Source organism: Hyaena hyaena, unplaced genomic scaffold (assembly GCF_003009895.1).
Source record: "Hyaena hyaena isolate Hyena2069 unplaced genomic scaffold, ASM300989v1 scaffold_619, whole genome shotgun sequence".
Taxonomy (NCBI): Eukaryota; Metazoa; Chordata; class Mammalia; order Carnivora; family Hyaenidae; genus Hyaena; species Hyaena hyaena.
In genome coordinates, this window is record NW_024081252.1 from 724,564 (window position 1) to 747,419 (window position 22,856).

Sequence of the window (22,856 nt, forward strand, 5' to 3'; positions counted from 1 at the left end):
AACAAATGTTCACTTTGTATGATATAAAATTATCTAGCTTACCACTTAGTGTACCATAATTCGGGAAACACTGACCTAGTTGAACATGCTTATTGTACAAATTGGGACGTTGAGGACCATAGAGGAAGGGTTTTACCCAAGGTCACACAGCTATTTAGGGGCAGGGCTGGGAGCAGAAGGGATTAATAACAGCTACCCATTTCATGAGCATTTACTCTGCACTCAGCCCTTGGTTCAGCCCATTTTTTCAGATTTCCAGATTCACGTAACAATGAGGTAATGTCTGTTACTGTCCCAATTTTGCAGATGAGGGAGCTGAAGCCCAGAGAGGTTAAGCGGCTTGTCCAAGACTACATAGCTAGTCAGTTGCTCGACCAGCATTTTAAGTCGGGTCAGCCTGACGTCAAAGTCTGGCTCTTAATCATCCAGGGGAAAGAGGGAGGGGAGAAAGGAAGGAAGGAATGGAATATTTATTAAGTGCTAGCAACCTTTACATCTATTGCTGTATCCTACTCTGTTCACCTATTCACTGTCCTCCTCCCATAAAATACTCCCCAGGACCTAGAGTCACCACAAAGAACAGTGTCTCACCCCCAAACCTTGGGCACAAGAATAGGTGTTTAAATTCTAAGGCCCCAGTGTGAGCTTGCAAAAGCATGCTCTACCACTCAGACCTGCAGCAGAGGTCTTGACCGAGCTGTGGCTGAGAGTGTCTCTGGATCAGGCAAACCTGAGATCAAATCCCAGCTCTTCTGCTCCCTAATTAGGAAAACCTGGCAAACCACTCAATCCCTCCAAGCCTCAGCACCCTGTGTACTCACTGGGAATAATGCAAATGCTTACCCCATGGGATTTTAGTGAAAGGTAAAGCACACTGCCTGTGAAGTGCTTAGCACAGTGCCTGGGACATGGCACTCGGTGTTATTTAAAAAGAAAAAAGGGATCATCCATGCATCTAATGAAGAATGGCCCACATCTCCTCCAAGACCCCAGAGCAGATGGTAGCCACCTTATGGACCACACTCAGGGTGGCAGGGAGATGCCAAACAAAACACTGGGGGAAAGAGAAGGGGCCAAGGAGCAGAAAAGGTAGGTCGTGCACCTGGCTCCACGCTACCAAGAAGCCTGAGGGCTTGTACCTGCCACAGGGCCTTGCCAAGCCTGTTTTCTCAACTGCCCAGTGATGAACCACACCTGAGCGTCAAGTTTAAGTGAGCATCCTTTTATTCATAGAATTGAGTCCTTGGCTTATCAGGACAAAAGGTGCTGTCCAAAATCATCAAGACCAATCCCTATTTTACAAATTTGGAAACTCTTTCATGCATGTTCATGGCCACAGAGTCCTATATATATATGAGGGACAGCAGCCAAGTGTTTGGGATTCTGATCTTACCTCTGCCTTGACCATACAAATTTCTGGGCTTGCTTACCTCAGTTTTCCCAGTTGTGAAATGGGCATAGGCAAAAGCTTCTTCTTAAAGAACCGCTTTGAGGGTTATATGGATGAAATCTGTAAAGCACTTTGTACAGTGCCTGACATATGGCTCTTATTCCTTGTTCCTGAGAAGCATGTTTTCATGGTCTGATTTAGGAAATAACGATACTAGGAAATGCTTGCAGGGTTCTTGAATAGAGGAAAGTATGGATTTCTCCAAAGACTTGGAGGGTCAAATGAATATTAGCTGCAAGACTGCTCATGCTGTCCTTATTCAACACGGTGTTTGGAATCCTAATGGCAGGGGCACCACCTGACTCTAGGGAAATAAGACTGAGGACATGCACCTCAAGCTGCTCAAACCTCCCAGCTGGACCAGAAGATGCCTGGCCAACAGCACAAGGTTTGCACTGTTGATAAAGCGCTGCTGATGGGGGCACTAGGAAAACAAGGATAATTCCAACCAGCAGGATCCAGTAAGCAGGAAGGCAGCCTTTGAGTTGATCCTTTAAGAATGGTAAGAATTTCCTTTAAAAATAAAAGGGAAGATTAAAAAAGAAATCTGCAAAAAAAAAAAAAAAAAACCAAAAAACTGCCCTCTTGTATGTTTCCAGACTCCACCTATTCTTCAAAAGCCACCTCCTCTCAAAAGCCTTCTAGGAGCACTCTTTAATAGAAGTGTCCCCTCCCTCTTTTAAAATCCCATAACCCACTATCTGCTAAGTTCGTTTGGCTTTATCACCACTATTTGGTATTTATGTATTTCTGGGGCTCTTTTCCTCATCTGGATTTTTTTTTTAACTCTCTGAGGGACTTTCTTACACATAGTGGGCACTCAGTAACTAAACTGACAGGTGCAGTTCTAATGGCCAAATCAGGGCACTGACACAAGAGTCTATGCCAGGGGCCCCTGGGGTCTATTCACGAGCCTCCATCCTAGGCTCCTCTGGAGAGCCGCTTAGCCTCTACAGTAACAGCAGAGATATGTGAGCCTCCTCTTCCATCCTGCCCTGGACCCCCTCCAACAACCCCACCTTGCCCTGATGCCCAGAGTGTCCCAGACCTCAGTCTCCCCTGGGTGAATGCACAGAGCATGGGGCCTTTGGCGGGACAGTAAGACCCCACCAGGCTGGCTCTGGCCTTTAGGCGGCTGGCTCCTGGGTGACTTACTGGGGAGTGAAGCAGTGATGGGCACACTCTTTGCTGGACATTTCATATACGACTATATTATCCTCATAACACTGAGAACTAGGGGGTATCATTTTTACCCAGGTTAAAGACGAGGAAACAGGAATTTAAGCTTATCATCTGTCTAGCTTATCATCCGTCATTTGTTCTGTGGGGTGCTTTTCAGACCCATCCTTTCCCCTCCATGCCCACTGCCACCACGCTGGCCTGAGCTCCCATCGCCTCCTGCCTGGACAGATGCCACAGGCTCCCGACTGGTCTCCCTGCCACCACTGTGACACCTGCAGTTCTGTCCTACTGCTGAGGTTTTGTTTTACAAGTCTGTTAACTTCTTTATGCGTATGCCCATAACATGCATACGTATATACATATAATTCACATAAATACCTAGAAGTGATCAGAAAGAGACTTCATCCAGTCAGTGGGGTTTTCTTTCTTTTCTGTTTGGCTCATGCTTTTCCATCCCCTCTCCCCACAGCACCCCATGCCAACACCTAGTATGTGTCCTATGTGTTTTTATCAGTCCTCAGAGGACTCATTCAAAGCTAGATGTCTGTACTCACATTTACATATAGGGATAGTTTCTCAATGTTTCTTTTTTTTTTTTTAATCTTTTTATTTAATAGAGAGAGAGGGAGAGAGAGAATCCCAAGCAGGCTCTGCATCATCAGCACAGAGCCTGACGTGGGGCTCGAACTCACAAACTGTGAGATCATGATCTGAGCTGAAATCAAGAATCAGTGGATTATTCAGCCACCCAGGCTCCCCTAGAGTTACTTTTTTTTCAAGCTCCATTTTTTGCTTTATGACTTTTAGTATCTTTTGCCATACTAAATAAAGGATGCATATATATATGAATACATATACCTTTTAAAAACTAGGCTCCTCATTTTCAGCCTTGAAATGTAAGTTCTCCCCTGCCTCTGTATCAGGAGTCAGTAACTTTTTCTGTAAAAGGACAGACTTCCCAGGGCATATGTTCTCTGCTACAACTATTTAACACTGCCATTATAGCAAGACAGCAGCCACAGACAGTATGTTAACAAAAGTGTTCCAGCGAAACATTACTTACCAAAGCAGGCATTAGCAATTCCGCTCTAGGTATCTACCCAAGAGAGATAGAAGTATAAGTCCACACAAAAACCAGTACATGGGGGCGCCTGGGTGGCTTAGTCGGTTAAGCGTCCGACTTTCGCTTAGGTCATGATCTCACGGTTTGTGGGTTCGAGCCCCGCGTCGGGCTCTGTGCTGACTGCCAGCTCAGAGCCTGGAGCCTGTTTCAGTCTGTGACTCCCTCTCTCTCTGACCCTCCCCTGCTCACGCTGTCTCTCTCTCTCTCCTAGAAATAAATAAAAGCATTAAAAAAAAAAAACCAGTACATGGAGTTGATAGCAGTGCTAATCACGATAACCAAATGTGGGAACAACCCAAACATCGATCGATGGATGGCTATCACTGGATTAGGAGACAGGGGCTTGGCAGCTAATGGGTCTGGGGTTTCTTCTTGAGATTATGAAAATGTTCTAGACTTGACTTTGGTGATGGTTGCACAGATCTGTGAATATACTAAAAGCCATGTAATTGTACACTTTAAATGGATAGGTTATATGGTATTACATCTCAATAAAGCTGTTATGAAAAATAAAACAAAACAAAGCAAAACAAAAGGCAGCCAGCTGGTTTTGGCCCATGGGCAGAAGTTTGCTGTCTCCTGCTCTACTTCATACATGCAAGCTCCTAGAATCTCTTACAATATATATATTTTTTTATTTAAAAAAAATTTTTTTAATGTTTTATTTATTTCTAGAAGAAAGAGAGACAGCGTGAGCAGGGGAGGGTCAGAGAGAGAGGGAGTCACAGACTGAAACAGGCTCCAGGCTCTGAGCTGGCAGTCAGTACAGAGCCCGACGCGGGGCTTGAACCCACGAACAGCGAGATCATGACCCAGGCGAAAGTCGGACGCTTAACTGACTAAGCCACCCAGGCACCCCAAATCTCTTACAATATTTTAACCCTCACATTTAAAGTTTTGATCCATCTGAACTATAGTATTTTAGAGTGTAGGATGGGGATTTGTGTTTATTTATTCCATAGGGTTATATTTTGGGGTCTGCACCATTTGAGAAATAAACTATCCTTTTCCCACTGAGATGAAGTGCCTCTTTTGTCAAATATTAACATCTGTATCCTGGAATCTAATTTTGGATTATTTGTCATGTTCCATGGATCTATTTGTCTATGCCTTTCCCAATACTACAATGATCTTATTTTAGAGACTTGATTGTATGTTCTGGTTTCTGTAAAGGAAGTCCTTCCTTAGGTTCTTTTCTTTCACACTTGACTTGAAGCCAGTGAGCTTATCAAAATGGATATCACTCCCTGCTTAAAAGCCTTTAATGGATTCCCACTGCTGTTACGATTATAGCCCAAATCCTAACCGGTCTTGAATGTTTCATGCCTGCCTCTACCAGATTTCCAGTTTCGCTTAGCTGAGGACACATCACCTGGGACTCCGTACTTTAGCCATGTTAAAGTTATTACAGTGATCCTGCCCCTCCTGACCCAGGGCCTTTGCACTGGCGGTTTCCTCTACCTGCAATGCTTTTCCTGCGCCTTTGTCATGTTCCCTCCTTCCTCAGCCTCAGTTTGATCATTATTCCTGGGGCAGCATATGCTGACCTACCTGACAAATAGCCTTTCCACATTGTGAACCTATACTATGTTGCGCTTCCTGCACTTGTAATATTACATTTATAGGTATACTTTTTTGACTAATGCCTGCCTCCTTCAGCTCTCCATTGCCTTCCTAGTATTTAGTACTATTTGAGTACGCAGTATTCAAAACAATGTTGAAGGAGTGATGGGACGCCTGGGTGGCTCAGTTGGTTGTGGGTCCGACTCATGGTTGCAGCTCAGGTCATGATCTCACAGTTGTGAGTTCGAGCCCTGCATCAGGCTTGGCGCGGGCAACACAGACTCTGCTTGAGATCCTCTGTCTCCCTCTCTTTCTGCCCCTTCCCTTCTCACTCTCTTTCAAGACAAATAAATAAACTTTAAAAAAATGTTGAATGAGTGAAGAAACAGGTAGAGACTGAACGTAGGCACCTATCTTCCTGGCTCCCAAACCTACCGTCTCCCTTCACCATGCTGCGGCCTGCCCTGTGCAAGGCCTGAATGGGATCCTAGGAGACCTAAGTTCTAGACTCAGCTCTGCCTCTGACTAACGCAATGCCCTAAATCTGTTTGCAGAGCGCTTTCTTACTCTTTACCTTCCCCTAATCTCAAGATCCTCACAGCCACCTTGGGAGGCAAACTATGGGGATAAATTTCCCTGATTTTACAGCTGAGAAATCTGAGGCCAGGGATGAGCTGTCACATGGTCGGTCAGAAGCAAAACCAAGAGCCCTGCTCTCTGGGTCTCCAAATAAGTGTTATTACCCGAGCTGAGCCCTGGTTCAGCTTTCCCGTTCATAAAATGGGGAAGAGAGGTGTAGACTGGATGGTGGGTGCGTCAGCAGTGTTCCAAGTCCTAGGCATCTGAGATGAAGCCACATCTGAGTACCAAATGTACTACTATTGACAAAATTTTTATTTAAAGGATTTTTTTTTATTAAAATTTTTTTTAATGTTTTATTTATTTCTAGGAGAGAGAGAGACAGCGTGAGCAGGGGAGGGTCAGAGAGAGAGGGAGTCACAGACCGAAACAGGCTCCAGGCTCTGAGCTGGCAGTCAGCACAGAGCCTGACGCGGGGCCCGAACCCACGAACCGCGAGATCATGACCTAAGCGAAAGTCGGACGCTTAACCGACTAAGCCACCCAGGCGCCCCTATTTAAAGGATTTTTTAACTAAAAAAATTTTTTTTGAAATGAAGCTTCTAAGGACAAAAATTTTTAAATGTTTATTTATTTTTTTGAGAGAGAGAAGGAGCACACATGTGGGCATGGGGGAAAGAGAGAGACAGAGAGAGAGAGAGAGAGAATCCCAAGTAGGCTCCATTCTGTCAATGCAGAGGCTGATGCGGGACTCGAACCCATGAACCATGAGATCATGGCCTGAGCCGAAATCAAGAGGTGGATGGTTGACCAACTGAGCCACCAGGGACCCCAAGAAAAATTTCTATTACTTCTCTCATTTCATTGTATCCACTGGTAGCATTTTATCTAAGGCATGTTTCAGGAAATGTGTGCCTAGCAGAGTTAGAGGTCTCACCGAGAGCGATCTGAAATCCTCTGTGTCTACAGTGGCTGAGGTTTTGTGCTCTGAGAAATCCTGGTCTGGCTGGGGCTGTTTGAGAACAGGCACTCCTCCATGAAGATTTCATTTGTTTAGTCAGTCAACAAACCTCTGCTTAGGGCCACTGTGTGCATAGCACCAGGCCAAGTCTTTCCACAAGGGGTGGGGGCAGGACTGGCCTGTCTGTGGCTGTCTCAGGCAGGTTTGGGAAGCATAGCTGTGCACCGTCTGACTGCATGCCCACATGCCCATCCATGTGTCGAGGGCAGTTTGTGTCTGTCTGGGTGAGAGCTTAAGGGACTTTGCACCCCCGGGATAACCTGGACACGGTCCACTTTCTCTCAGGGCTGGAGGTGTGGAGTGAAGGAGACCAGGGACCACCAAGGCAAGAACCTCAGCTCCGCCAGGTCTCTTGGAGGCTAGTGAACCAAGCAACTCTGGGACCTAGATTTCTGGAATGTTCTTAGCTGCCCTCTCATCCAACCACTGGGAAATCAGAGCCTGACAGGGGAGAGGACTTGCCAGAGACGCCGAACATGTAAGTGTCAGGGCCGGGCCCGACGATTCTCCCTGACCCTTTGCAGCTTCTCCATGAACTTCTAGGGAGTCTGCCAAGCCCCAGCTGCCACAAAGGCAATGTGAGATGAGGGGAAAGCATGTTCTTCAAAATAATACAAATAAAAGCTAATGTGTATTGAGCACATATTGGATGTCAGGCACTGTTTCAATCACTTTGAAAGCATTAATGTGTCTAGTCCTCAAAACACCTGTGTGAAGTAGTTACAGCTATTATCCCATTTTACAGATGAGGAAAGTGAGGCACAGAGAGGTTCTCTAAATTGACCAGGCTCACAAAGCTGCCAACTTGGCTTCATGGCCAACATTCTGCCTCTACATTAAGCAGAAAAGGGAGAGAGGTCTTTGGATGCAAGATACCCTTAGACACAAGATACAGAGTCACATATGACTGTGTGTTGAAAATGGCCGGAGCCCCTCTGCCATTCCACAGCATGTTCTTGAAACCCAACGTGCTGTGCTGTTCTTAGCTTTGGCTGTGTTGTCCTGCTGTCACTTCTCAGATGAGGAGACCCAATTCAGAGAGAGTTACACACGTGCTCAAGATCACACAGCTGTCCCCACGTCCCCTCACCATTTTCCAGGCTCTGTCCTGAATACTTTGTTTGATGTAATCCTCATGACAGCCCTATAAGAAGGAACTATTATCCTTTCCATTTAATGGATGGGAAACAGAGACTCAGAGAGGTGAAGTAACTTACCCAAGGGCACACAGCTAGCAAGTGGCTGAAGCAGCATTTGAAGCCAGGTCTATCTGACCTGAAAGCTGTTATCCTAAGAAGCTGGCTCTCTTGCCTCACATGTCCCTGTTTCTCAAAACCACATGCAAGGAGGGGAAGGCACAGAGATGACTGCATCTTACAGAGGAAGAAACAGAGGTAGCTGGCCTGAGAGCATGTAGCCGGTGAACGTGGGAGCCAGGACTCAGAACTCAGGTCCATCTCACTACCTGGCCAGCACCCTTTTATTTGTTCCTTCAGAAACATTCCAGATAAAGTCCTATGGTTGTTTGTGGTCAGGATTCCCAGGCCAAAGCAACTTCTCACTTATTATTCTATTCTACTTATTAGTCTACTTATTACTTTCCCACAAGCCCATAAAGGTCAGAACATGTTCCATTTCACAGATGGGCAACCGTAGACCCAGAGAGGGGAAGAGACCTGCCCAAGGCCTTGAACTAGGGTCCCCAACTCTACGTACAGCAAGGGAGGCCCCGTGTTTGTTGGGGGGAGGAGGTGCTCTAAGGGGCAGGCTCCAGCTAGCTGGTTACTCTGCTCTGGCCAGAGGCAGGAGGGTGAGGTCATCGGTTTATCAGGCTAATTGCCACCCTGTAGTATAATCCTGCCACTCAGCTGAGACCTGCGGGAATGGTTTCTGGAGACAGGAGCTGTTATTGTCCAGATGAAGGGCTCAGGGTGGTGGGTGGTGATGGGAGGGGTTGGGACAAGCTCACCCTCATAACCCCCCCTGAAGCAGTTTGCTTTCTCAAAGATCTCTGGGCACAGAGACATTTCTCGAGCCTTCTCGGGCAGACTGAAGGTTTTTGCTGCTTTGGTGGGCAGTTGGCCAAGATGTCAGCCACAGTGATAGCACTCGGGAGTTGGTCATGGCTCACGTGAGGAGGCAATGAGAAGTTGGCGGTCTGCAATCTGCAGTTGGGAAGAGCATCCTCACCACAGCGGACCATGCTGGAACCTGACCTTGGACGTCTGGCCACCAGAACTGTGAGAGATAAATTTCTGATGTCTATAAGCCACCCAGTCCATGGAACTTTCTTATAGCAGCCCAGAGAGACTAAGACAGGCACACAGGATCCCTGGCCTCATGGTGCTTACAGGTGAGCCAGGAAGTCATCAGGAACAGACTGAGATGAGATGATGGGGGAGTGGGAGGAGCCAGGGAAAACATCACTGAGAAGAGACAGGGGGGAGGAAAAAAAGAGGAATCCTACTCCCCACAGATGGTCACTTAGAACCAAGAAAGGTGTGTTCTCACTCTGAAAATTACCAAAACCAGGATAGCACACTATATCTCAGGCTACATATTTAATTTAACCCTCAAAACAATGTTGAGCTATCTCCTTTGGATAAATGAAGAAACTTAGGCTCAGAGAGGTGAAATGATTTGCCTAAAGTCACACAGCTTGGACATGACAGAGCAGGATTTAAATCTAGGACTGTCTGATTCTCTCTTCTACAGCTTGACTCTGCAGCTAGCCAAATGCCACACCTCCCTTCCCAAGCCTCAGTTTCCCCACCCATCAAGGTAGAAGATGAAAGTCACATGAGGTCACGGATATGGCCATGCTTTGGACATTGCAGGGAGCTTGCTGTCTGTGGCTGAAGAATTAGTAGTGATACAGAAAGCACCAATGGGCTCCTTATCTGTGATGAACACCCTTTGGGTCCCCTTACCCCCACAGGGTCTTCCTTTAGAGTCAGGGTTCTGAGACTCCTCACAACTTCCTTACATCTGTCCTGCTCTTAGGAACAGAAGCATTTTATTTTATTTTATTTTATTTTTATTTTTATTATTTTTAAAAAATTTTTAATGTTGTTTTTTTTTTCCCTAGGAGAGAGAGAGAGAGACAGCGTGAGCAGGGGAGGGTCAGAGAGAGAGGGAGTCACAGACTGAAACAGGCTCCAGGCTCTGATCTGGCTGTCAGCACAGAGCCCGACGCGGGGCTTGAACCCACGAACAGCGAGATCATGACCTAAGCGAAAGTCGGACGCTTAACCGACTAAGCCACCCAGGCGCCCCAGAAGCATTTTAATCAACAGTGTGGCTACATCTCCCTAGGAGAAAGGTTTCATTTGGCACCCATTTAACAGATGAAGAAACTGAGGTGCAGCAAAGTAAGTCATTTGCTGTAGGGGATACAGTTTGCAGCCAAAGGGGAACCTGAAAACAGTCCCTGTATAGCCCTTGTTGTAGTTTCCAAGAGGGCAGGACACTCCTGCTTAGACAGCCATAGGAGACAGCACTTGAAGAGTGGGGGCAGAGGCACCATTCTGCTCTGAGAGTTGGGCAGGGGAAGATAGCCCCCAGCCTTCTAGCTCCCTCTCCCTCCTCACCCCCTCCCCCAGGCTAGAAATTTTTCTGCTTGGTGCTAGCCCCTCCCCCACCATGCTAACACCCCAGGTCCTTTCAAACCATATTCTCGCCCACCTGTGAGTAGTCATTAATACCACATCTTGGTTGCTTTCTTATGGGAAAGAGGAGGGGTCTGGAGCAGAGGGCCAGTTGGATTCAGAGATGGGTCAAGATTGAGGGGAATGGGCATGGGGTGATGAAACAGAATCCTAATCTACCCAAGCTGACACCTGTATGTTTTAAACTGTTGGAACCCAGGAAGGTGGGTCTCGCCGCTCCTGAAGGGTCAGGAGCAAACGCTGGGCTTGAACCTTAAGTGTCCTGACCTCTGAGTCCAGTGACCTTGCTCTTTGTGCTGTGACCTTCAAAAGGCCAGAGCCTTAGCTATCAGCAGCAAAAGGCACTGAGAAAAGCCTGTTGACTCATGAATGAACGAATGAGTGAACGAATACTGGTTCTTCCTCTAGTGGGAGCAGGGGGTGCAATGGCGACTCCTTTTGGGGACTCTACCCTATAGATAGGGCTTACTCCGTCTAAAATCATCCTTCCTTCCCTTGGAATTCACGGGGTCCCTCCTTTCCTCAGAGAGTTGTGTGCCACCTAGAGGAAGCAGGGAGCCCAGCACCTTCATCCCTCCGTGGGAAAAACAAGGGGACCAAGGATTCTTGACGCTTAAGCACCACGTGTGATTCTAGCCCCGTGCAGAATCCCTGATGGGGTCTGAGGATTCTAGGGTAGGAATGTGTTAATGTCCCCACCGTGATGGCTCTATTATGAGTGGTCGGAGATTGTCCATGTTTGTGGGAAAGAAACACAAAAGTATTCAGTTGAAAAGGGGCACCTTATCAGCAACTGCTTCTCAACTGGTACAGGGGAAAGCCTTCCGTGTATTGTACTTGTGGCTTCTCTGTAAATCTGAGATGGTTTCCACATTGAAAATATGTGTAGCATTAAAAATAAATCAAATGAATTTACTACAGGAAAATGATCCAGACAGTGATACCTCCTTCCTCAGAGTGGCATGGCCGTGAACTGAAAATCTGTAATTGTGACACTTACCATCTATTGAGCTCTGACTGGGGGCTCACCTACGCCACCTCATTTGCTCCTTGCGTGCTCTGTCTGTGAATAGGTATCATCACCTCCATTTTTCAGATAGAGGAACTGAGTTTCCTAGGACTGAAGTGACTTGGCCAAGGAGGCTGGATGGGCAGCACCAGTCTCTCCACTGCACTGTGCTGCCCTCCCCAAAGCGGCCGCCTGGCCCAGTGCCTGCCGCCAACCCCTGCCCCTCCCCCCCCAGCCTGAACAATGTGCTTCCTCTTCTCTCATCTCCACCATTCAGGCTTCCTAGACAGCAAGACCTGTCTGTACTGCCGTCTCCCCAGAAGCCTTCTCTGACCCCCCGACGGGTGCAGACTGTCCATTTTCAGAGATCAATTCTTCCCACGGTCAGTCGTTCATTCACTGAGGAAATAGTTGTTCAGAGCCTTCCAGGTGGGAAGCATCATGCCTGGGGCTGGGGACATGCTGAGGCACAAAACATGCTGCCCCCACTGCAGTGGCAATGGAGACGACAAGTGCAAACAAGTATACATATAGTCCGGAATCTGATGGGAGCCAGCCGGGTGATGGGGGGTGGGGGGAGAGGCTCAGGGAGGGAACCGTCAGGGGCACGGTGGCAGTCTTGCTTGAGGAGCGGGGAGGGAAAGCAGGTCTTAGGGGATGAGGTGCCTGGAGCAGAGGTCCTAGTGTCAGGCGAGGGGAGGCTCCATGGGACAGCAGAGGCCATCTGTAAGGAGTCTGATATTTACTCAACTGCAAGGGAAGCCACTGGTGGCTTGCAAGTGAGGGAGAGCCGACGAGATTTACACCCTGGCGCTGCTGTGGAAGATCACAGGGGACCAGAGTAGAAGCAGATGGGTCCTTATCTCTCCCTCCCTGTTTTCTGGTTGAGTCTAGGTCTTATCTTGCTTTCTAGAGAGCTCCTTGAGGCCAGGCAGGGCGTCTGTCCCAGAGGTCACCGAGCCCAGGCTGTGCTGTCCCCCAGGTCGGCCCTGTCCCCCAGCCTCCGCTCTGTCCTTGTGTACAGTCTGGGACCCACTCTGGTCTTGGCTCCGGGGGTTCTGCGGCCCCAGCACGGGTGGAATGTTTGACAGAGGAGCGCGCGTGTTCTCCAAACAGACCTTGATTCATGTTTCCAGGAGGAACTTGCAAACAGACTCTGCTGGCTGCATCCATCAGAGGAGAGATGGGCTCTGTAAACAAAGGCCCACAGCCTGTCTCTGTCTTTCTGCAGACACTCCTCCCTGTGGATCTCCGGCAGTGCCCCCTCCCGCCCCGGCAGCTGGAGCCATGCTCTGTGCCAAGCCCCTCTCCAGAACCTCAACCAAACATGCCCCTCACTGTCTACTGTGCAGGTGAGAAAACAGAGTCTCAAAGATGTCAAGTCAGTTGCCTAAGGTGGCATAGTCAACCACCTACTCTACTAGACTGCTGATAAAAGTGACACTAACTCCCATTTATTTGTGAGCACCCATTATGTGCCATGTACTGTGACAAGTGCTTTATATAGATTAACTCATTTAATCCTTACAAAGATCCTGTGAGGTAAGGGCCCCTGTCTTCCCATTATTCAGAGGGGGAAGCCAAGGCCAAGAGAGGGAGATCAAGTGATTTCCCAAAGTCCTGCTGAGCATTGGTGGTGAGAGTGGGACTTGAGCCCAGAAAGGGTGAGCTCAGAGTCCCTGCTTCACTCTCTCCGCCTCTCACCTGCCTCCTGGGAGCTGGGAGCAGGCCCTCACTTTTCTGTTTGCAAAGTGCAGAAACCAAAGCCCAAAGAAAGGGCTATGTCTCAGCCCCCTGGCTTCTGTGACAAAGCTGAGCCAGGAGTGTGGTGTCTGTGGGCTCTCCTTTTCAGAAGCCACGATAGGAGGTAAGGGGCTTCCTTCTACTCCTAGCAGTGCTTTGGCTTGTGTGACCTGTGACAAGTTATATCCCCTCCCTGACCTCAGTTTCCCCAACTGCTCCATGGGAATGACAGTTCTAGGCCTCATGTACATTATAAGGCCTGCTGTAAAACCAAATGAGTGAAGGGGCAGTGGTATGGGATGAGTTTCCTGGCCCTGATTCCTGCCCTGTGAATGGAATGTTCAAGCAGCCTCATTCTGGAGTTGAAAGCCCCAGGGGTGGGGCTCGGTTGGGCCTCCTTCGTTGCGAGACCCCCCACCTTGGGCTCCAGCCCAAATTGCCAGACACAGGCCTGAGAGGAGGGCCCCCTCCAGGCGGGGGTGACCAGGAGCCAGCCGGGCCGGCCATTTGTCCACAGATGGGTGTGCAGATAACAGGCGTCTGGAGATAAGGCAGGGCCTGCTCGAAGCCTAGCGGAGAGCCAGGCCAACACAGTGGGGAGGTGGGGTGGAGATGGGGAACTCAGGGCAGCCATGGCAGAGCGGGCTGGCCCCCAGCCTCCAGAACTCTTTCTGTCAACCCTCCAGGACAGGGCTAGTGGCCTCCCTTGCTCTGGACCTGCCCCCACCTCCACCAGGCAAAACAGAATAAAGCAAGCAAGCTAACAGCACATACATTTATCAGAAGTGCTGCTTAAGCTCGAGAGCCCTGGCCAGCACTGGGTCCGGCCTAGCCCTGCCCCTGACTAACTGACGATCCCATTCCAACTGGGCCCTTAACTTGAAATGTCACTGCCCATAGTATTAAAGGAACAAAGCAAACTGCAATTCGAACCCGTTTTGTTTGAAGAATATGCACATTTATGTTTTTTACGTTCATGGACATTGTGGGGGAAATATCCTACAAATATCAACAGCATCAACATCTAGAGCAGGGCTTTTCAGCCTCAGCACTGCTGACATTCTAGGCTGATGGGTCTCTGTCATGGAGACTAACTGTCCTGTGCACTATAGGGTACTGAGCAACACTCCGGCCTCTATCCATCAGGTGACAGGAATAGCACTACCTCCTCGTGCCCAAGACAAAAATGTCTCCGAACATTCCCAAATGTCCCTGGGGGCACCGTCCCCTCTCGTTGAAAACCACTGATCCAGAGGACATGACCAGGAGGGACATTTGCTTCCCAAGCCCTCCCCTGAAAATGTTGCCACGTGCAAGCATGACACAGGGAAATGAGAAGAAATGCCAATAAGATGAAGAACTAAGGAAAAATCATTGCCAGATGGATGGGCAGATGGATAAGTGGATGCTGGTTGAAGGAGCCAGGGGGAAATCAGAGCCTGGGTCTCTGGGGCTACAGTGGAGACCATCCAGTAAAGCCTGCATTTTATAGAGAGGAAAGGGAGGCCCACAGAAGAAGAGGCTTATCTAAATTCACAGAACAGGCTGGCACGGTGTGAGGAGAAAGGCTGGGTGTGTTGATCCCCAGTCCAGTGCCCTGAACCCCACGATGTGAAAACACAAATGCGAGAACAGTATGCTGAGAAAACGTTCCTGCTTTTGCAGCTGGAGACAAGTGATGGCACACGTGACCTGGCCCCATGGGCCCTCGGCATGCCCCGTACGTGCATGCACATGGCCAGCTGTGCCAAGGGCCCGATGGGGCGGAAGGTCTGTGCCACGTCCTGTGTGGTGGCAGTGTGAATGGGAAGGCTGCCAGAGACTGATTACGATAGACTGCGTGCCAGGCCCAGGAGATGGTGGGGAGCCCGAGGGCTGCTGAGGGTTGCATGACCCAAGAGGTGAGCTGGGGCCCTCCCACAGATGGCCACAGTCAGCGTGACCGTTCTCCCCCATTGCATGGTTACTGTGTGCCCAAGGTTCCCTAGTGTGTCCCCAGGGGGCAGCAGGATTCAAACTGGGGCGCCTCTGACCCCAAAGGCCATGCCGCTAACCTTGCCACTCTGCTCCAGTGGCGCCCTGAGCAGTCAGCACAAGGATGTAGTAGCGGCACTACCATAACAGCCATGAGGTACAAGGAACCCGAGTGTACCCTGATGGAGGAACAAAGTGTGGGCTATGCGACAATGGAGTATTATTCAGCCTTAAAAAGGAAGGAAATTCTGACATAGGCTACAACATGATGAGCCTTGAGGACATGATGCTCAGTGAAAAAAGCCGGTCACAAAAGGACAAATGCTGTGTGATGCTGCTCATGTGAGATTCCTAGAGAAGCCAAATCCATAGACACAGAATGGTGATTCCCAGGGGCTCAGGGCAGGAGGGAATGGGCACCGAGTTTCTCTTGCGCCAAATGAAAAGAGGTCAGGAGAGAGCTTTCACAACGATGTAATGCACTTAATGCTACTGAATTGTACACTTAAAAATGGTTGGGGTGCCTGGGTGGCTCAGTCGGTTGGGCGTCTGACTTCGGCTCAGGTCATGATCTCACAGCTCATGAGTTCGAGCCCCGCATCAGGCTCTGTGCTGATAGCTCAGAGCCTGGAACCTGCTTTGGATTCTGTGTCTCCCTCTCTCTCTGACCCTCCGCTGCTCATGCTCTCTCTCTGTGTCTCTCAAAAACGAATAAACATTAAAAAAATGGGTAAGATGGTAAATTTTCTGTCATGTGTATTTTATCACAATTAAAAAAAAAGATGAGGACAAACATAGATGAAATAGTTTCCCTTAGAGAAACAACACCATTGTGATTTCTGGGGAAAAGGCTTTGTTACAAGGATCACACCCTTAAACAACTGGGGATGGGAATTCAGGGGGGTACAGGGAGATCTGAAGAACCAGCAAGGGGGTCTCACTGGAAGGCCTTTGAAATTGTGCTTCAGTGGCCGTGTCTCTGTGGCCCACCTTCACTGTCCAGTGAAGGCAGTGGGCCCAGCCCCTGCTGGTCATCAGGGCCATCAGCTGGCATTCGATCTTGGGAGAGGAATGCCCGCTGCTTCATTTCCACCTTCTGAATGTCCAAAATTATCTTTTTTAAAAAAAATATGTTTATTTATTTATTTTGAGAGGTGGGGGAGGGGAAGAGAGAGAGGGAGAGAGAATCCTAAGCAGGCTCCACGCTGTCAGTGCAGAGCTTGATGCAGGGCTCAATGTCACCAACCATGAGATCATGACCTGAGCTGAAACCAAGAGTCAAATGCTTTAGCAACTGAGCCACCCAGGCACCCCCACAAATTCTTCTTTTGGCCAACTCTGTCTGGAAACCCTTACAGGGAAGGTTGTTTAGGGAAACATAGTTCCCAGCTTAACCAAGATGGCCAGGAACAAATCACTTCATGGGGTGATGGTGGAATGATCTCCTAAATACATGGTTAATTGAAAAAGATGGAGGAAAATGTGGACCATACACACCTCATTGTTTTTAAAATTGTGGTAAAATACACATAATTTAAATATTACCATTTTACAGTTGTTAAGTGTACAATTCAGTGGCATGAAGGACATTCACAATGCTGGGGAACTATCACCACTGTCCCGTGGAACCTTCTCATCATCCCCAACCGAAACTCTTTGCCCTTCCTTTTGTTTTCTTTAAATGTTTATTTATTTTTGAGAGGGAGACACACAGAGTGTGAGCAGGTCAGAGAGAGAGGGAGACAGACTCCGAAGCAGGCTCCAGGCTCTCAGCTGTCAGCACAGAGCCCGATCTCACAAACAGTGAGATCAGACCCGAGCCAAAGTTGGGGACTTAACTGACTGAGCCACCCAGGCTCCCCTCTGCCCATCCTCTACTACCTTTCTACCCCAGTATGTACAGGGTACCTCTGGAAAGATGCTCAAGAAACCAAGAAACCACCAGTGGTTGCCTCTGGTGAGGGACACTGGCAGGGAGGCATGGTAAAGAGGTTGATTGATGGAGACTTACTTTTCACTATGTTGTTTTGTACTGTTTGAACAAAACATTTTTATTCCTTTGTCTGTGAAGCCCCCCTAATCCCTTAATTCTGGTTTAGAATGAAGATATCCTCCCTCTTTCCCAGTGGATCAGAGTATAGCAGCTGCTCACCGCACCCAGGAACACTCAGCTCCTCACAGTTTCATGTGGAATAAAGATGCTGCACTGTGTCACTCATTGTGTGGTCTCTGGCCAGCCCCTTCTCTCAGAGCTCTGTGTCCCCCTCTCTATAAGGAAGGGCTTGGCACAGATGGCACCTAAGAGCCAATAATGCTCAAGGATGTCTTGATTCTGATCAAAGTTGCAGAATTCCCCCTGGAGGCTGGAGGCCAAGTCTTCGCAGTGGAGAAGGAAGCAGAGACACAGAGAGGTAAAGGAACCTGCTCACAGCAACGCAGAAAGACAGCAATGGGGACCAGATTCAAAAGGAGAGTTCCTTCTGCTCAGAGATAGCCAGGAGCTGGCCCCAAACAAACACAGCTTCAGTAATGGAACCAGGGCTTCCATTAAACAATCATGGGACGCTGAAGGGTTTCTTACTGGCCTCATTTTTTCCCTCATATATTAGAATATGTTCATAACAATTAAACTAGTAATTATGCTCAACTTGTACTATGTAAAATCATGTAGTTTACCATACTTGGGGAAGCACTACCAAATGTTACATACATCACCGTATGATGGGTGTGTTTGGGGCCCTGGACTTGGAGATGGTAGGCAGGGCGTGATTGAAGCCTTCTGATTTAAGCAGATTTTCATTTGGACTTTAGCTCTCCTAGCACATGGTAAATGCAATATAAATGATAACCATTATTATTATTATTTACTGTAAAATGAAATTATTACATACTGTAAAATGTAAAATAAAACATGAACTTATTTCTTGTATTTAAAAAGTAAGACACCTATCACATGTACTTAATTAGGCATAGAGTACCTCCAGAGAGATTAATGGGACATTGATAGCTGTGGATGCCTCTAGGGAAGGGAATGAAGAGCTTGGAGAGCGGGGCGGGGGGAGGGAGTTTGCTGTATATTCTGTACTTTAAAAAATGGCTTGACTTTTAGACCTTATAAATGTATAGCTTTTAAAAATAATTAATAGGCTGATTCCAGGCCAAGAGCAGGAAATGTGCAAGATGAGCCTGGAACATCTTATAATCAATATTGAAGAGCAGAGAAGCTCTCGGAGCTCACTGGGGTCATGCAAAACTGAAGAGGCCTCGCTGCCCAAATTCAGGAGGAGAAAAAGGAGTATTGATAAGGATAAATAACTGCAATGAACCTAGAGCTCATAAAGAAACATCCATCCATCCATACCTCATTTGTCTCTTGTGGAGGATGCTGGGTTTGGCTGGTCACAAAAATCGACCCAATTCTTCACCCTTCCCTGAAACTCTGGGGAATTTTGCAGCTCTTCCCATTGGGAGGTGGAGTCTATGCTCCCCCTTGAATCTGGGAGTGGCCACGAGGTTTGCTTTAGCCAGTGCAGGCTGATGAACATGACCCAAAAGCCAGTTGAAATGTGCTTGCATGGACAGGCTTGCTCTTGAGCCCCTGCCCTGGGAGGAAGAACACGTCCCAGCTTGGCCTTCTGGCCCCATAAGTACAAGAGACATGTGGAGCAGACCTGAGCCCAGGAGCGACCTGGGGCCAAGCCTCACCTACTCCAGCCAAACACAGCTGCCCTACAGACATTCGAGAGACAACCCCAAGCCTGTCTTGTACACCACTGAGTTTGGGGGGTTTTGTTACTCAGCATTATTGTGGCAACAGTTGGCTACTACAAATATTATAATGGTATTATAGTTTGCTTTAAAAAAAAAAACCCTACATTTTAGAGGTATATACTAAAATATTTACTAATGAAAAAAATTAATTCATTTTAAGAGAAAAATTGTACTCTGTTGTCAGACTGTATGTCAACCATGGATCCTGTGTTGAGTCTCAGGATCCTGAGGCACTTCTTCTGCCATGATTCTAGGGGTTTGGAGTCCTGGAGTGTCATAATTGAGGGGCACCCTGGACTATGCTGTCTGTGTCCTCATTTGGGGAGTCTGTGGATTGTGGGGGAGAAGGAATTTGCCAGAGGTCACTATGAGCTAAGACCCCACCCAAGACTTTATCTGCTCCTCCACAGTGCTGGAGCAGGAGGCCACAGCTGTTCTAGGCATCAGCATGCCTTCCCAGGACCCCTATCTGACCCAGCTTAGAAAAATCCAGAATTGCCAGTGAGCACAAAGAAATCCCTTCCAGTCTTCACTCTCTGGTTGTGCAAAAATCTTATTAAAAGGCCATCCAGATCCCCAAGGGCGGGGGGCAGACGGCAGACATCTCCAGGAAAAGAGATAGTGACAGAGAGCTGGTTTTTAGTGACAGGCCCAGCTGTCTCCCTCATCCCTCTATTCCCCCAGTGCCTCAAACCAGCACATAACACCCAATCCTCCCACCTCAAGGCTTTTGATCCACCCGGTTCACACCTGTCCTCTGGAATGTCATTCCAATTCCATATGATTGGAGGAGCCAAATGATTCCCCCTGCTTTTATAGATGGAGATACTGAGGCCCCAGCGGAGCCTTTCAAAGTCTCCTGGGGTATCAGAGGCTATCTCTACAACCTACCCACCCAGGCTAGATAACGGGCTCTGTAGGTCCCTTCCCCCGGCTCCCTGACTTAGTCGTCCTCACCGCCCGCCCAGCAAACGTCCTTCCCCACAAGGGCCCAGGGAAGTGGGGGTGGGGTAAATGTTTCCTGTTCTACGGCCACTGGGCAATTTGGGATTCACTGACTATGGTCTTCTCTGCCCTGAGTGCCAGTCCTTGCCATCTGCACAGCCAGCTTGCTCATGTCTTAAAGGCTTTTGCCCCAAAGTTGCCTTATTAATTACTTAATAAATTATCATGCTGAGTAGAAGAAGCCAGTCACAAAAAAACCACCTATTACATGATTCCACTTACATGAAATGTCCCGAATAGGCAAGTCCGCAGAGATAGAAAGAGCTGTGGTTGCCAGGGGCTGGGGGTAAAGAGGAAGGAGGCGTGGCTGCAGTGGGAGTTTCTTTTGGGGATGATGAAAACGTGCTGGGATTACATTGTGGTGATGGTCGCACCACTCTGTGAATACACCAGCAGCTGCTGAATTGCATACTTTAAAAGGGTGAATTGTGTGATATGCAAACTACATCTCTATAATATTGTGTGTTTTTTAAAGTATATTTATTTATTTTAAGAGAGAAAAAGGGAGAGTGGGAGGGGCAGACAGAGAGGGGGAGAAAGAGGGAGGGGGGAGAGAGAGAGAGAGAGAGAGAGAGAGAGAGAGAGAGAGACTCCCAAGCAGGCTCTGCACTGTCGACACAGAGCCTGACATGGGGCTCAAACTCATGAACTGTGAGATCATGACCTGAGCCGAAATCAAGAGTCGGGCACTTAACCAACCGAGCCACCCAGGAGTCCTTATAATGCTGATTTTTAAAGAGTGAAAATGGAAAAAAAAAAAAAGTGACCTTTTTTTGGCTTTCCTGGACTCCCCCGTGTGAAACTGCAGCCCCTCTCTGCCCCTCACACTTAACATCTCTCCTCTTTATTGTCGTCTAAAACATGTCTCACCATGTGCCATGAGAACTGTGTTTTCATTTATTGTCGCTCTCCTCCAGCCAGATACAAGCAGGGACATCATCTATCTTGCTCACACGGTACACGCAGCACCCAGAGCAACACGTGATGCATAGTAGGCACTCGGGACATGTTGTTGAGCTTCTTACCCAGCCCAGTCATTTATAATGCTCTCCCCAAGTTGTTTCCCCACTGGGGAGCCTGAGAAATGATGTCTTTTAAGCATCTTCAAGCCAACGTTTTAGAGTGCTGCTCCTCTGGTAATCCATCTGCCTCTCTCTCATTCCTGCCCACTGACCCCCACCATGCCTAGTCCTGTGAAGGAAGGCCTCCTGTGACACTTTCCTCCTTCTCACCGTCTGTGTCGCTCATCTTGACAGCATTTCACCTAACCCGTCTCCCTCCTGCCTCCTCCGCACCTGGCATGCTCCTCTCCACATGGCAGAGTGACCTTTCTACAAATGCAACGCTGGTCTGATCCGCACAACCCCTGTTGGGTTACTCTCCACTGTGGTCAGGATAAAGGCTAAATCCCTTCTTGACCCGGCTCTGGCTCCGGCCACCCTTCCCTCGCACAGGCTGAACCTCCTCTGTGGAGTGCCAGCCTCACGCCTTTCAGGTCTTTGAACTCAAACCTCTCTCTGGCTGCTAGTCTTTGCATAGTCTGTTCCCCGTGCCTGGAACACTTGTCCTGCCCCTTATTTGCTTTGAGGGTTCAGCTTAAGTGCTGTCTCCTCCAGGATACTTTTCCTGACCCCTAGTAGACTCAATTACACCCAGGAGGTCCTGTGCATCCTAGTTACTCTCACTTTTTAAAATTAAGTTTTTATTTAATTATTTTGAGAGAGAGAAGGGGAAGGGCGGGGGAGGGGGGAGAGAAAGAGGTGGGTAGAGAGAATCCCAAGCAGGCTCTGCACTGTCAGCACAGAGCCCGATGTGGGGCTCGAACCCATGAATCATGAGATCATATCTGAGCCAAAGTCGTATGCTTAGCCAACTGAGCCACCCAGGCACCCCATCCTTGATTCTCTTTTGATACTGTTTGGTCTGCCCATTTGTCTGCCCTCTTACCAGGCTGAACTCTTCTTATGACGGGGGGTCTTGTCCAGCACAGGGCCCGGCCAGGGCCTTCTGCACACTAGGTGATCATTAAACATTCCAAACAACAAAGGGGAGAATCAATACACCCCTTCTTCCAGGCCCTTGCTCCTGCTATCTGCCTGCCCGCAGTACACACCGCCCCCCTCCTCCTCATTCCCAGCCCTGCCCACTTGGTCAGGTGCAGTTCAAGCCCCGTCTCCTCAGAGAAGCCTTCCCTGATGTGTGTAGCCTCTCCTGGGCACCTGGGTGTCACAGCCCTGAAAATTGGGCTCAGCGTGTTCTCTGTCCTCCTTCACTGCCAGCAACACAAGGGAGACAACGTGGCTGTCCCCAGCCCCGAAGACTCAGGGCTCAGGGAGGACACAGGGAAGTTGCCGAGGACAGACGCTGGTTGGGGGCCAGCTGAGGATGCTTAAGCGCACATGTCACCCAATAGTTCATGTGTCAATGAGTCAGAAGGACTTACAATTAGAATAGATGGTCAGGCCATATATGACACCTGACCTCCCAGTGAAGGACTTTTATTGATGACTCACTATGGAGCCCTCACTATCTGCCAGCTCTGGCTGAATTCTTCACCACAGAGTCTCATATAATCATCACAACCTGCCTTACGAATTAGGTACTACTACTGCCATTATTTTACCTATGGAGAAAGTGAGGCTCAGAGAGGTATAGTAACCTCCTCTGGGTCACACAGGAAGCAAGCACCAAGGTAGAGATTCTTAGTCTCTCTTCATGACAAAAGCATGCCACCTCTACAGCATTGCCCAAAGATAAACACCTTGCCT